Source organism: Haliaeetus albicilla, chromosome 6, assembly GCF_947461875.1.
Source record: "Haliaeetus albicilla chromosome 6, bHalAlb1.1, whole genome shotgun sequence".
NCBI lineage: Eukaryota > Metazoa > Chordata > Aves > Accipitriformes > Accipitridae > Haliaeetus > Haliaeetus albicilla.
Window position 1 is genome coordinate 7,043,923 of NC_091488.1, and position 15,180 is coordinate 7,059,102.

A 15,180-nucleotide genomic window follows, 5' to 3' on the forward strand; every position below is an offset into this window, starting at 1 on the left:
TTATTCTCACTGATTTGAGCAATAGTACACTTGTGTTTTAAGCTCAGATGCAGAGCAGGGCTCTTAAAAGATCACGTTGATGCCTGTAGCAATGCAGAAACTACATTCAACACACCCTGTAAATTCTGAAAAATGTCAAACCTTTGAACCATACTTGAAACTACCATTTCTGAAACTTAGGAACAGCTTTTTTCAAACTGTGTTTAAAAAAAAAAAAAGTAATCTGCTGGTTTTGTGAGCCAATCAACATGCAACTGAAAATCTTGCTCTTTGGGCATACATACATGTGTGCACATACTTACATGTATGTATGTGTGTATATACATGTATATGTAGCATGTACTTTGTTTGTTACTTAAGGATGAAGAGAATATGTTCAGGATCAATGATGCTAAACACTAACTGGCAACTCTTCCTAGTCGATTCCTGTTCCAGAAAGCAAATTTCACTTAGTTTATAGTCACCCATGGAAAACATCTCATCCTGTGTTTGTAATTTATGCTGTTAAAACAATTTGATTAGTTGTTTGTCAAAAGCTGGGGCTGGTTAATTCAAATACTAGGGAGGCCTTCAGTTAGATGTTATGTTTTAGGATGAACAATATATTTTAATGCCATATTTGAATATTATTAAGAGTCCATTTCAGCAAACTATTGGCTCAATAATAGACTCTAAAATATGCTCAGAGTCTGAGGTTAGCAGTGCTGGGTGACAAATTATCTTTCCTTAGAGGCATATCTATGCTTTGATTCCACTGAAATATACTGGGTTTTTTTAGTTGCGTATTCAAAGACAGACTTGTTGCTAGTCATGTTGAGGTGGCTGCTTATTGTCAACTACGAGTTGGAACAAACATTTGCCTGTTCAAAATTAGACTTTATCCACCATTTTCATTAATATATGTAACATAATAAGTATTAAAATATGACCAAAAGCTTATACGGGAAGAAGTCCTGACTTTCAGGTTGGTAATTGTATTCCTTGTGAGAGAAGGTCCAAAAATTTAGGAGAAATTGTAGTATTCCGGATTAATTTTTTTTTAAAATGCTACAAAATCATGCATGCCTTTTCCAATGGTTCACGTTACATTGTGGCTTTGCTGGGCCATTTGGAATACTTCAGAACTTTTTCTGCAGCTTGATTAAGCTAGGTAAGGGAGCTGTTGGTAAAAGTCAAACTCAATCTAGAAAAACACTCTCTCCCCTAAAAAAAAAAAGTTATTATTTATTCTGCCCACAGTGCATGACCCATCCCATATTAAAACCAGTTGCACGACAAATGGCTATGTAAGATTCTGATACTCACATTATCTTTTAATTATTTTATAAATCAAAATGAATAAACAAATCAGTCAGAAAAAATACATAAAAGCTTTCCTTGTGATAATTTATGCTTTAAAATGATTGCTTTGAAGCAAAAAGGATTTGTGGCTGTGTTACAGACTTCAACTGTTGTAACTAATTTATGGCAACTCCCTCATCTAACAAGAATCAAATGGTATAAATGGAAAATGAGACTCTACTAGTACTGAAAATAAAGAGGTAATTTCTTTCCATCTTTCATAACTGCTATTCAAGACTGCATATAGTTTTTTGTCACAGCTGATTAAAAAGCTTGTTTTTCATCTTAGAATTAGTTTTATAATCTGTTCAAGCAAAACTGAAAGTCAGCACTCTAAATACAGTAAAAAATCTGAAAGCTTATTTACTGATAAGTACTTACTAAATTGGTGACCTGCTTACCTCCTGGGAACACAAATGCTAGTACAAACTGCAGAAAATCTTGTCACGGCCTTCCTCATGAAACTGTATTTGTGATGGATAGTCTTATGCCTTTTTTCCTGCATTTTTTTCTGCTATGGTGTTTGTAAAATTGAAGATTTATTATAAAGCTATACATATAAAACAGTGCTGTGAAATGCTTACTTTAGATTTGTTTTTTAGTGTACTTAATTCTTGAAAAAAATGTATATTGAGTCTTTAATAAAAAGGCCTTTAAGTAACTGAAACTAAATAAAAATAAATGCCAAAAAGAATTATTTATTGCACAATGATGTATCCTGTATTAAAGCCCCTCCACTAAAAAGTTACAAAATAACCTCTCAGTTACAGCACTCATAACCATATTTACAAAGGCAATCAGCATTGCCTCATGCATAGACTTAAGCACTCTCTGTGAAGTAGTGCCTAATTACATTTTCATAGCTATCATTAGGCATCTTTTGGCTTATACTGTCATATGCAGTAAATGCTTAAATATTTAGGTCCCTATCCTCAAAGATATTTAGGTGTCTAGTTCTCATGTCTAATTTATAAGAATTAGGGACCATTAGGGACCTTTTCCCAAAGCCAAAGTGTTTGAAATTTTCTCTCTCGGAAAGCCTGGTGGAAACTTTTGTGGACAAAACCAGATTGTCACAATAATCTGAATTCAACACTGCTGTGCCTACAAGGCAGACTTCAATGAAATAGTCTATTTAGCACTTTAAAAGTATTCTTCACCAAATCTTTATGCTATTTTTATTAGTGTTATAATCCATTACAAATAATCTAGTATAAATATACCTACACTTGGACACAACTGCCCATCAAATCAAAGGAATGTCCAACTCATGCATGAAGTGTTTTATTTCCAGAGAGCCCTCATCGTTGCCCAAAACAAGATGTCACCAAACTCAAAGAATGTTTTCTTCTCCCATCCTGCAGTCTTCTCAATAGCATTGTAGTAGTTGGTTAAAACACCAGAGTGCCTTTTTTTTTTTTTTTGGCATAGCAATGGCATAGCAATGTTGCACTTCCTGGAATAAATATTCCTGATTCCCGCTAAGTGTAGGACAAAAGTCTTATTGGTTTTAACACAAGCTAGATTTGATGTCATTTTAACCCATCCTTCATTATTGTTTGGGCACATCTGCTGGGGCTTACAGTTTACAGAGATACAGTTAAAGAATGGATGACTATGTCTGTCATATACATTATTATATGCATACGTTATGGTTTGTTCTTTAGGCCTAGAAGAATGTTTTTTCTTCAGTCAAAAGAACACCAGAGCAGGAAGTCTTGGGGCATTGTGCAAAAATGCAAGGGGAAAAAAGGAAAAGGGAAAATAAGAATGTATGAGAGCAACAAATGGAGTTTCTGATCTGAATATCCTTCACAAGTTCAAGTTAGAGTTTCGCTCTCCATTTTCTTAGTATTGCGTATGTGTAAATGCACTTGTTTAGGAATGTGAGTAGAGGTAGAAAAACCATGGGAATAGTGGTCCTGTAATAACCTCAATAGTGAATTTATATAATGAACATTTGAACACAAATGAAAATACAAAGTCTGGATCTAAGTATCATACACTTGAAGCAGAAAATTCACAAGCATTCATCAAAATGACCCAGCACCATGTTAAGTATAGTACCGGTTTCTAGATAAATTGGCAAAAGGTTGCAAAAAAAAAGGCCAGTGTTCAAGCACTTCTGTTTCACCATGTCCTTGTTGGTAAAATTTCACTTGGTTTACTTTCATAAGCACTACTGCCTAAGAAGGAAAATGTCATTCTAAGGCGCAATGTTAATGAAATTGAGCCTTTGGGACTTATGAAATTGTTTTTAAAGAAGCAAAAAAATTGGAGCTGAGTAAATCTTTGGACAAGCTGGATGGGCTGCAGCTTGAGAATGGAGCATAACACATGTATGGTATTTTCTTAAACGGTTAAACCTCTGAAAAGGAGAAGGGGTAGAGGAACAGCGCTCGTCTAATTTTCCATTGTTGTTAAAACTGTATTTGCCAGTTCAGGTTTGCATGAATTTATAGAGGCCTTTTTAATGTGAGGTTAATTAGCAAGGCTTTCAAAGACTTTTCAGATCTCTGGTACAAATCTAGCCTAGCTCAGCAGCAGCTGATAATCATTACCAGTACATGATTGTTCACTTGTCTGTGCGAAATTAGTGTGCAGCCGCAATCCAATTCGAGCAAGTTGTGTTTGCACGTTACCGAGCCACAGTATAAATGGGAACTAATTGAGTCTCATATTGGTTCTCCCAGTAAATCCAAGGACTGCTATGCATCTATGGAGACTAAATACCTGCCTCTTTTAAGACTAGTCTTGGAGCAAGGCTCCACTTGGAGTTTTTGCAATCAAGTGCTTCTCCGTGGAGAATGTCAGACTTCATCTTCCCCGACTGACTGTCAGGGATTTTCAGCAAGCACTAAATTCACATTCAAAATATATGCAACAAAAACCTATTTTTGAATGACATTTTGTCAAGGGCTTTTTAATTATTGTCATCCTCTAGTGTATCTATAAATTGACCTGTCAACTGTGAAGCAACTGCTCTGATAAATCATTGTGATTGTAGAGGGATTTCCACCAAAATGTTTTAAATAATTGCATTTAGATTGAAAGGCTAATGACTAAAAGGGAGTGGGGAAGTTAGAAAGAAGCATTTGAATCTTTCCTCTCAACAGAAACACAGGAAAAACACAGTAAGAGGTCATTCTTTTCTTGTGAAATTCTTCAGTTACCTGCAGAGTTAAAAGGAAGCTTTTAGTCAGATCCGTTCATGATTAAAATATATTAACAAGCCTGGCCAACTTATATATTAACTCAATAATATATTTTTCTGCTCCTAACACTATAGACAGTATTTTACACTTTCAAATATTTGTAAGGAGGCTATGTGCCCGGTGCATTGAATCCAATTTCTTATATTTGAAATATTAAAGGAAACCCAGGTATAGCTGTATCTCCACAAAGCACTGATGTATTCTGCTGGCAAACTTAATGCGCGCAGCCAGAAATCACTTTACATACGAATCGCTCAGCACGGCCGTGGTCCTTTAACACTTCAGGACAAACCTAATTTTATACACTCTGGGTTGACTGTTCTTACAGAACTCGGGGCAGGGCAAAAGCGGGGCAGCTCCCCCCGGGGGGAGCTGGGGCAGGGGCTGACGGTCCCGGGGGGCTGATGCGGGGTCCTGGGCCGTGGGGAGGGGAGGGGAGCCGTGGGGCTGGGCCCCTCGGTCTGTCCCAAAGGTCTCGCCGTGCCCAGAAGGAGGCCTCTTCCTCACTAGGAAACCTCCTGTTTTCTCCCATAATTTTCAACGGGCTACGGAAGAAAGAGTGCTGTGGGTTGTACGGGCATTTCTGGGGTGCGTCATACCCTGCAGGTTGCTGCCTACACTGGAAAAGATCTAACACAACAGCATTGATATGGCCTGTACAGGGAGCAGCTTGTCCAACATGATCATCTTTTTGGAGCTAGCACCACGAATTACTGTCTCTGTTGCACCAGAAGGCTTCAAGCTAAAATCACGTAAGGCTCAGAGTCTGCTGCCAGATGCATAATGCACATACGAGTGTAAGCAGACATTCAAAGAAAGAGCAACGAGCAACTTGGGAAATGTGTAACCTATCTTCCCTCATGCATACATCAATTTGCTTTTCAAACAGAAAGTAAAATAAAATAGTTTATTTCCACCTATTTACTGTCCCGCTGCAATGAGGTAAACACAGAACACGTGCAAGTTCAGGAGTAAGATGATCTCGCAATACATATATATGCTGGTATTTTTCTTCATTCTTGCCGTTTATTTTTGCTGGAACTTAGGAAGTTATCATGGAGCTGGAAATTAAAATGGCTCTGAATATCCTCTTGCTGTTTTGTATGGAAAAGACTGGTACTAAACCACCGTTGTCCAGGTTAGTTCCTTGCAGAGTCTGCCAAGGAGTTAGGAAATAACTGCCTGTGACATCTATTTTATAATGCAATATTATTCTTTAATATACAGGTGTTTTTTTCTGTCTGGATTTTAATAAAACGAGTAAAATGGAGACACGGACACTGCATGCGTAACTAAGGAGTAGTGGCAGGCAAGTATCAGCTGGGCAGCATCCAGCAGTTTTACTTTCCTCCTCGTGCACGGCAGGACGGTAATGTGGGTACGTAGCTGCGTGTTGGACATCTTCATCTTTAACGTGTTACGTCGTTCAGCCTGTCAGCTACAAGTCGTGTATTTCATCATTATGGCTGCAAAACCAAACACTCATCGTAGGAATGGGGTTGACGAAAATGAAATCATTAACAGAAAGACTTCACCCCTTTCCAATGGTAACAGTGACACCGTTGAAGTACAACTGGGTGAAGGGGGATAGCTTAAATCCAGCAGTCAATGCAACTTCAGGGGTTCTCATTTCAACTTCTTAGTACCATTCCTTCAGCTCTACAATGTTTTATTCTTCATCCAATATCCCTTTTGCTATCAACTGTTATATTACAACAGGTTTTTGCATTACTGGTGAGGAAACTGGCAGCTAGGTTCTTACTCTGCAAACGTGTTTATGCATGGAGTCAACCTTAGCAAATGCAGAGTCCAACTCTGTTTTCTGGACTAATCAAAAGAGTAGAGTCCTAATGGGAAGACTGGCTGAAGAAGAGTATAAACCACACTGAGCAGGTTGTACAGTAAACTCCGTATTCACGAGGTGACTATCTCCCTACCACATCTCTGCTCACTGCTACCTCTGGGGCTGAATGTCCCTGAAATCAGCACTGGTATTAAATAATTGTGTCATTTGATTTGCTTTACCCATTTGAGAACAATGTTCTCAAATAGTTCCAATGCTGGAAAAAAAAGCAGTATTTATACTTACTACTAATAACCATCATACACATACACTTAATTTATGTTTGTTAATTGCCATAAAATTAATGGAAGGGCCTAAAACAAGTATGTGAAAAAACAAATCCTTGTAGGATCCACTCCAGGGTAATGACAAAACAAAAAAGAAAAAGAGACAAAGAAAGAAAGGAAAAAACCCACCACGAATCCACTCAAATATTACTTTATTGATTTATTTGCATTATAATTTAAAATACTTATTAGATCTGATGGGAAATTCTAAAATTTTCTGGGTTTATCCTGAAATGTGTTAACAAATGCAACTCTCTAACCAGTTCATGCAATGGAAAGTTTAAAAGTGTTGGTATGAAAGCACTGTAGTGGCGTTGCCAAAATGTTTTTCTTAGCTACCATTCAGATATATTTCATCATGACAAAACATTACAATATAATATACCAAAAGAAACATTTTAGCAATTCCAGAATGAAATATTTTGACATTATTGGGATGAAAAGAGAAAGTTTCAAATAAGAAAGTCAAAAATAATTGTTCTGAAACTCATAAGATCCTAAAATCTCCTCTGACAAAGCATTTCCATTTACAGAAAACAATATTTTCTGTCATAAAATTGTTCTCCCGATGTGTTGGGGTGGGGTTTTTTTTCTGTTTGTTTAGGTTTTTTTCAACAAGCCCTAGGGATTACTCACTTCTTTTTAAAAAAGAATGGAAATCATACACGTGGGCCTGAAAGTAATACAGCGTTGAAGTTAAAGTGAATGTCTCTTTCCAAGGAATACAGATAAAAACATACAACTCTCCCTCTGCCTGCGCCACGCTTTCGCAGGCTGGTGCTTAGCTTATATGATGACCCCTATTCTCTCTACCCCACTGGCCATAAGCTTACCCGCACCCCAACGGGTGGCACCGACGGATGCCGTCCCACGGACCGCTCGCTTTGCTGTGTCGGGGCAGGCAGGAGGCACCTTCCCCTGGGCGCCCAGCACCCGGAGCGGCAGCACCCCGCGTCCGTCCCCAGAGCCGCCTCGGTGAGGAGGGAGAGGGGGAGACCCACCAGGCAGACGGGCAAGGGGTCTGCAATCTTCACGTTCATATGGCAAGATTACTCACAAATTGACCCTATCTGCCCGAGGAGACGTCAGGGATCTAGGGGGCCACTTAGAGAATCAATGTTAGGAACATCATTTTTGTTCATAATGAGAACTTCAGCCTTCAGCCTTCAGCCTCGGTTTCTGACAGAGAAACAATCAATGAAAGAAAAAAGCCTTCGCATTTCTTACATTCGGGTTGATGTATTTTTGGAAACATAAATGTTTTTAAATGCATCCATCTAACATGTCAATTAGTGTAATCATCTTTGACAAGAATTAAACTAGCAAACATCGTTCCCCCAGGAAAAGAACAAGAAAAATACAACAGAATATAAGAAGACAAAAGTGAAGATCGGGAGATGAAAAAACATGGAGATGCAGCTCTCTCAAATAATTATACATGGGTTCAGGTCCATGACATTAAAAGAATTAGTGTGAGAGGCAGGTATTTCACAGGTGGAGCTGGAAAATCACTTCAGTGTAGCAACATAGATTTGTAACAATAGAGGATTTGTGCCGACATAAGAAAACTAAACAGGTTCCTATATCTATGTAGGATTGAGATTCAAGGTTACAATACCATGAATATACCTTCATATGCCCTTCCATTTTTCCCTCTAAAGGAAGGATCAAAACTGCCTAGAATAGCGGAAACAAAATATTGACATAATTGATATGTTATTTTAACCAGAAATGTGTTCCACACTGCTATTCATCCGGACAGTCTTTATCCACACAACTTGCAACGCTGAGTTGAATGCAAAACCTACCAGGATAGGGGGGACTTGCATTAATGGCATCGCACAGGCTGCGATGGGAAGCGAGAGCAGGATGGAGCCCTCGGCTCTCAAGTCAGCTTTCAGTGTCCACATCTGCCTGGACACAAGAGAGAAGCTGATCCGGGGGTGAAGTGGCTTGAGCTGCACGTTTGCGTCTGGCTGATGTTCACGCCTTGCCATTCGAAGTCTAGAAATACGGTCCTAACAGGCATAAATGTTTTATTTCAGCTTCATAACGGAAAATAATTTTAATTGAATTATGATGAAAGAGCAAAAAGAAAATAATAATAATTTTTTAGGAATGAAGTGCATTGGCAATGTTTTTAACATTTCGGTCTCACATTTTGCTTGGTTCTGAAGCATTTTGCACAATAGTTGAAATAATTAAGAACAGACTTATTGTTTCCTGTCCTCTGTGGCAGAATGAGAATTGTTGCTGCAAGGTGTCTTTTTTCATTATAAAAATAAAGGCATTGCAAACAACATTTATAAAAAAATGACAGTACTTCAATAATAGGTTTGCCAGTTTAAACATAAATTAATCCAGAAGGTAGACAATCTGTATGGAGAAAGTCAATATTTCTCCATATGTAGATCTGGCTTAAAACTATCCATACCTTTCCCAGCCCTGGAATAGTTCCAAGGGAGCCAGCCTGCCTGCATTTTGCAACCCAGATCCTTTAGAGCCAGCGCTGCACCATAGCACATTGCCCCTTCTGGACTATCTCAGTGAATCAGCTGCAAAAGTTACCAGGCAGAAAAGTTCGGGTTCTTTTCTGACATATTTTGTTTCTATCACAGCCATGTAACATTAACAGCTGTAACAGGAGTATCAGAATATATACGTACAATGCAGGCAAATTACTTTTTAAGTGCAACCGTTTATTCTTACAGACTGATTTTTGCTCCAGTCCTGCAGTGAATGCTGAATAGGTGGAGTCAGCTAGCCAGCTGTAATCAATAGGGATGGAAAGGAAGACAGAGCTGCACCAAAATGCAGCTTATTAGGTCCTTTGCTATTTTTGGTTGCCCTCATTAGAATTTCTGTTTTATTCATTAAGGCTCTGGTTCAGCAAAGCATGCAAGGCTATAGTAACAACAAACACACATCTCAATGAATAACTTATATTACAGTTAAATATGTGCTTTATTGTTTTTCTGAATGGGTGTTTTAGCACTTTATTTTTCTAATTAAAAGAAAAAAGTGTAAGAGAGGAAAATGCAGTCATGTAATCCCACAATTATTATGTTGCACAACTCAGACAGTAAAATTAATTTAATCTTATCTAGTATGCTAAGTAATTTGCAGAAGTTCCTGATGACCTAGTCAATATATCTTAAAATTTGAGGGGAATACTTATAACAGCTGTGCAAAACTCATTACTAATGAATAAATGTTTCATTTACATAATTTACTTTAAGTTCATATGATTCTTTCTCTGTAGCGTCTATTCATGTAACAAATTTCAAGTTCAGCTGATTTAGAATTATCCATTAGAAACAGAAAGAGGGGAAGAGAAAGGGAGAATATACATTTTTGTGCTTGGTTTGTTCAAATATAACTTGGCGGACTTCATTTCCAGTTTAGAAGAATACTGTTTGCACTGGAAAAAACTATAGCATGTTTAACACTGTAGTGGATTTTAAAAGTGAACTTATGAAGGAGCAATTACAAGTCTTTTCTGGTGAGATTTATCTTGTAGCTTTAAACGAAGAGCATTACTGGGGACAAAAAGCACATTCTTGCCCTTCCTTTAAGGCTCAGAACTTACCTTTTCACATCAAACAGCTACAGTGTGGCATTGCTAACCTGAAAAAAGGACAGAGAGCTTGACTTCAGCTTCTTGCAAGTGAAATATTAATAGTAAAAATAAGAACATAGGAATGGTCCTAGTGGTTCAGAACTTCATACAACTTTGCAGCATCCTCCAGCAGCATCCTCCAGCAGCATGTCTCTAGCAATGACCAGTAATCAATTTCTAGGTGAGACTCTAAGAAACAGGGCAAACACACAGCAATCTTCCTCCTCATTCCAGTCCAACTATCACTGGCTTGTGAACACCCAAAGCTAGAGTTTAGATTCTGTTTTTAATATTTTTATGATGACTTTATCATCCAGCAATCTGTCTAATGTCATTTTGAAGCTATGCAGGTCTCTACAGCTTCATGTGACAATGAACTCCTTAGCTTCATCTGTGTATTCTCATTTGTTTGTTTGGTCTGCAACTTTTCATCTGAGTTCCCTTCATTCTTGAATTATGAGAAACGACAGTCAGTTCCCTCTCTACCTTCTCAGTTTCACTCATTTTGTAATTCTGTCAAAAGCTCCCCACAGTGTCTCTTCTCTGGGCTGAAGACTCCTTGTCTATCTAATCCTTTCTCCGGGAGCTGTTCTGTAATTTTTTTCATCATTGATGCTCTTCTCTGTACTTTTTCAGTTATGTCTTCACAGAGGCAGGGACATAGGATTGCCAACAATACTCAAGATCCATGTGTGTGAAGTGCCGTTATGCTTTTCAGCTTTGTTCTCTATTTCTTTCCCAATAATTCTTAAACATCCCATTTTCTCTTTTGACCATCATTGACTCCTGAGCTAACATTTTCACCAGTCCAGCTACTTGATCTCTGAAATCTCTTTCCTCAGAGATAATGGATAGTTTAGAACACCTCATTGAAAATGTAAAATTACCTTTTACATGGCTTTCATCCTCTTTGTCTTCATGAACAAAAGAGTGCAGTAACAAAAATTTGTTGAAGAGAAGAAAGGAGATGAACACCCTCTGTATTTCTAGACTTACACCTATGAATTCATACACTTTTGTACACGACTTACTTGATTCCTTCCTACTCCTCCCGGCCTATGTCTGCTCAGGTTGGTACCTTGGAGTGACAGGCGAAATCTGCAAAGAAACCAAGTCTGGGTGAACCAGCCGGAGAGAGCCAGCCCGTGCTTAGGACTTGTCAGTAGGGAGTTAAGGTAGGAGATATCCATGGATTAAATTCCACTCCCTGCTCTTTCTTCAGAGGGGGAGTCAGGCTTCCAGCTGAGACCAAGCAGAAAGGAAAAAGCTCCTACACAGATTGCCATTGCTTGCAAGGTCCCGCTCTACAGAAGACACTACTTGTAATACAAGTTTCTGCTTCTCTGTCCAGAATAAACTTTGGTGCACTTTCTGCAGTTGGGTTTGTTCAATCTGTCTCCCAAATACAGCCATAGTTCTATCCTCCCCTTATGAATTAAGATTATAGTTTTACATAAACAAAAAGTTCTGGTAATGATTTGTTATCAGCTTTTCTCCCAAATAACAAATGACCCCTCCTAGGGTCCCCCTCTTCTACTCTGAAGAGATTAGCCACCCAGGTCTTTTTCATGTGTGACTGTACCAGAGCATGATGTGACTTTTATTAATATCATTCTGAAATCTTAGTGTGTTAATATAACACTGCCTTCAAGACAGATTCTGCTTTGCCCTGTACTGCAGAAATCTGAGGAAGAGTATCATTGCTGTGCATTGCTCTATTTTTATATATCAGTAAATTCTTCCTCAGAGCATCATGTTTGGTTGCTTTAAAATATAAACAAACAATGCCACTTAGCATATTTTGCGTTAGGTAATAAATGAGCTGATTGCTGAAATGAAGATTTATTATTTGATCAAGGAATCTAAAGAAACCAGGATTTCATATTCATAAATTCATGATTTTTTTCAGCTGTAGCATGTCAGCATCTGCACATCAAAAGCTGAACCATGCTTACCAAAGGGAACGAAAGAGTCTACTGATATGTTTATACAACAAATCCACATCTTTCCATTGCTGTCTTGATTAGAAGAGCACCAGTATTTAAGGCTTAATTTAAGCTTTTGTCTTAAAGTTTCTGGTAAATGATACTGGTCTAGATCATTCCACTGTGTCAAGCATGATCAAAATTGTACAAAAAAAAAAAAAAAGAAATTCTGTAGTTTTCTGAAACTAGTGGTGTTTTTGTCTGTTTGTTTGGGTTGATTTTTATTCACCATTAAACTAGTGGTTCCCATCCTGGACTCTAGGATCTGCATTGGTACATGACCTCGTAGTCTACGTGAGGTTTGGGGCACTCTTAAATGCATCTGGGCAGTGGAACGGGGACCTTCCCCAGCGAAACCCCGGGGCATCTCAGGCCCAGCATTTATTCTCTAATCGGTGCTATTCTGGAGCTGTATTGTTAAGGCCATTTAAAACTATAGTTGTTTATAATGGTCTTGGCCACATGGGACCTATTCAAAAAATAATTCAGGCCTTAACCATATGACTTCTTCCAGATAATATTGGAAGAATTTGCAGTGGAGAAAAAAGAGATTTAATGCTTCGAGATCCCCATCAAATCACACACCTCTGCTCTCACATGAATCTCCATTTTCATGCGATGCAAAATGCGTAAAAGAAAAGTCACAGAAGTTTTCTTATATATATCTCTTGGGGCTGATATGGGCCGTTATTATGATTTATTTGTTATTTGTTGTGCACTGACAGGATGTTTGACTATTTGCAAACAAGATGGATGATGTTACCATTGTGTGACCTTGCAGCCTACTTACTAATGAGTTAACACAAGGAAGCAGGGACCCCAGCATAATGATGTGCTTGCAGACTTGGGATACTACTGAATTATTTGTGTTATTGCTTGAAGAGGCATAGGTCATAGTTTCCCAATTAGTACCAATCAGTTTCCAATTAGTACCAAATAGTAACTCAGCTAAAGTGGAGGTGGAGCTATCAAATTGCTAAAATTTCTCTCAAAATTACTTCCTGGGGCAAGCACCCACCTGAGAAGGAATTAATTTTTTCAAAGCTTTTCTATCAGTAAGTAAATCAAGAAACAACTCCTAAGGTAACTAGTATCTTAGCTCAATTATATTGTACTTTATCTTCATATTTATCATATAATTTGAGCTAATTTTCCTTTTCTGTAGGATGTAAACACAGATAGCTCATCAGAATGCAGGGTTCTGTGTACTTACTGTTAGAAAAAAGGCCCAAAGTGGTAATCGCTTCCTCTGGAACAGATCTGTAATGCTCAAATAAGCCAGAGTTGAAATTACTAGGGCTCTGAAAGAAGTCCTAGTTGTGGTGGAAGGTATGACAAGATAAAGACGTCAGAGATGAAATATCTTGGTATACTTTGTTATTAATTGTTCCATATTTTCGTATAGTACAGCAGACTCATGGCTGTTCATAAGGCCTTAGGTATGAGTGTAACACAAAACATTAAAAAGCTACTCAATAAGTCTAAAAAGTATAAATGAATAAAAAATAGTTTAAAATAGCTCTTTTACGTGATTTGATGTGTGATTGACTACCGAAACCACGGTCACTCTGTTCCTTGCTGACCTTACAAAAGCAAACGTATTACTTTTCTTCCAGTATATTAAAAAAAAGCTAAGTAAAATAAGATCTCTCTACAGTGATAGTTATATGCCATTACTCACAGAACAATGCAAGGTACAGTTCAACCTTTCTTTGCACTGATGTAGCCCAGTGAAATTAATGGTAGTGCCAGCAAGCAATTGAGGTCAAAATGTGATCAATAGATAATAACCCCCCCCGCCCTGTTCCACTATAAGCATGTTTCTGAGGTAGCTTTTCTTCTATTTAAAGTTGAACGGTTTCTTCCATTGTAGTTGAGCTGCAGAGATGGGAATAAATAGAGTTATGATTAATATTGTTTTGATTTTTTTTCCTAGTCTTGATATAACTGTATACAGCATCTTCATAACACATTCCTTTAAGCATTTGTTTTTCCAACAAACTGATCCTACCATTTTGATGGAAGAACAATTGATCAGGAGCCAGAGCACCAAGTTCCACGTGTGAAGGCCCAACCAGAAGCTTGATAGTTCACTGCTGGTTTATGCAGTAATTGCCTCTTAATATTAAATTCAGCTGACAGCATCCTGTGCTATCAATATCAAATAGATATTTATAGTTTCAGACTTTTTAATAGTTTAATCAAATTAAAAAGTAAAAGGTGTTGTTGGATGAAGGCAATGGCATGCATAGTAGAGCACCTTAATCTGTATAAACTTTTGTATTTCTAGCTAATCAATTACATGGTGCTTCTTCCTTTTTTCTCTGACTGTTAATGACTGCCATATTAAATAAAGTCTTGAATAGCCTGCTAGGATGCTCACTGGTCTCTAGCAGGCAGACTGAGTGTCTGCCAGCTTCTTTGCTATTACATCTTAAGGTCTTTAACTGTCTGAACAGCTGGATGATTGCATATAGCACTGGCAAGCAGCCACTATCCCCTCCAAACTCCAATTAAAGCTGGTGTCACAGAGCTAAGAAAGCACAAGCTGTGGCTTTATTTTATGCAACGATCAGTGACAGTCATTTTTAAAAATTATATGGCACTATAGTTTCATATATGGCTCAACAAATATTCTTCTGTTTGCAACTGGTTAACAAACTGCCGACAATCCTCCCCAACGCCTTTGTCATTTGATATTATTTGCCAGATAATTTACATGAATACTTTTCAGTCTATAGAATGTGTGCAGCACTTTCCTGCAGTAACTGGCGTTTGAAATTTCAGCTACATTTATTAGTTGGAACTGGAAGCAGAGGCCACATGGTTGTTTTTTTGTTTCTTGGTAGGAAAAATATACTCTTAGGAGGGAAAGAGGCATCTTTGGGGG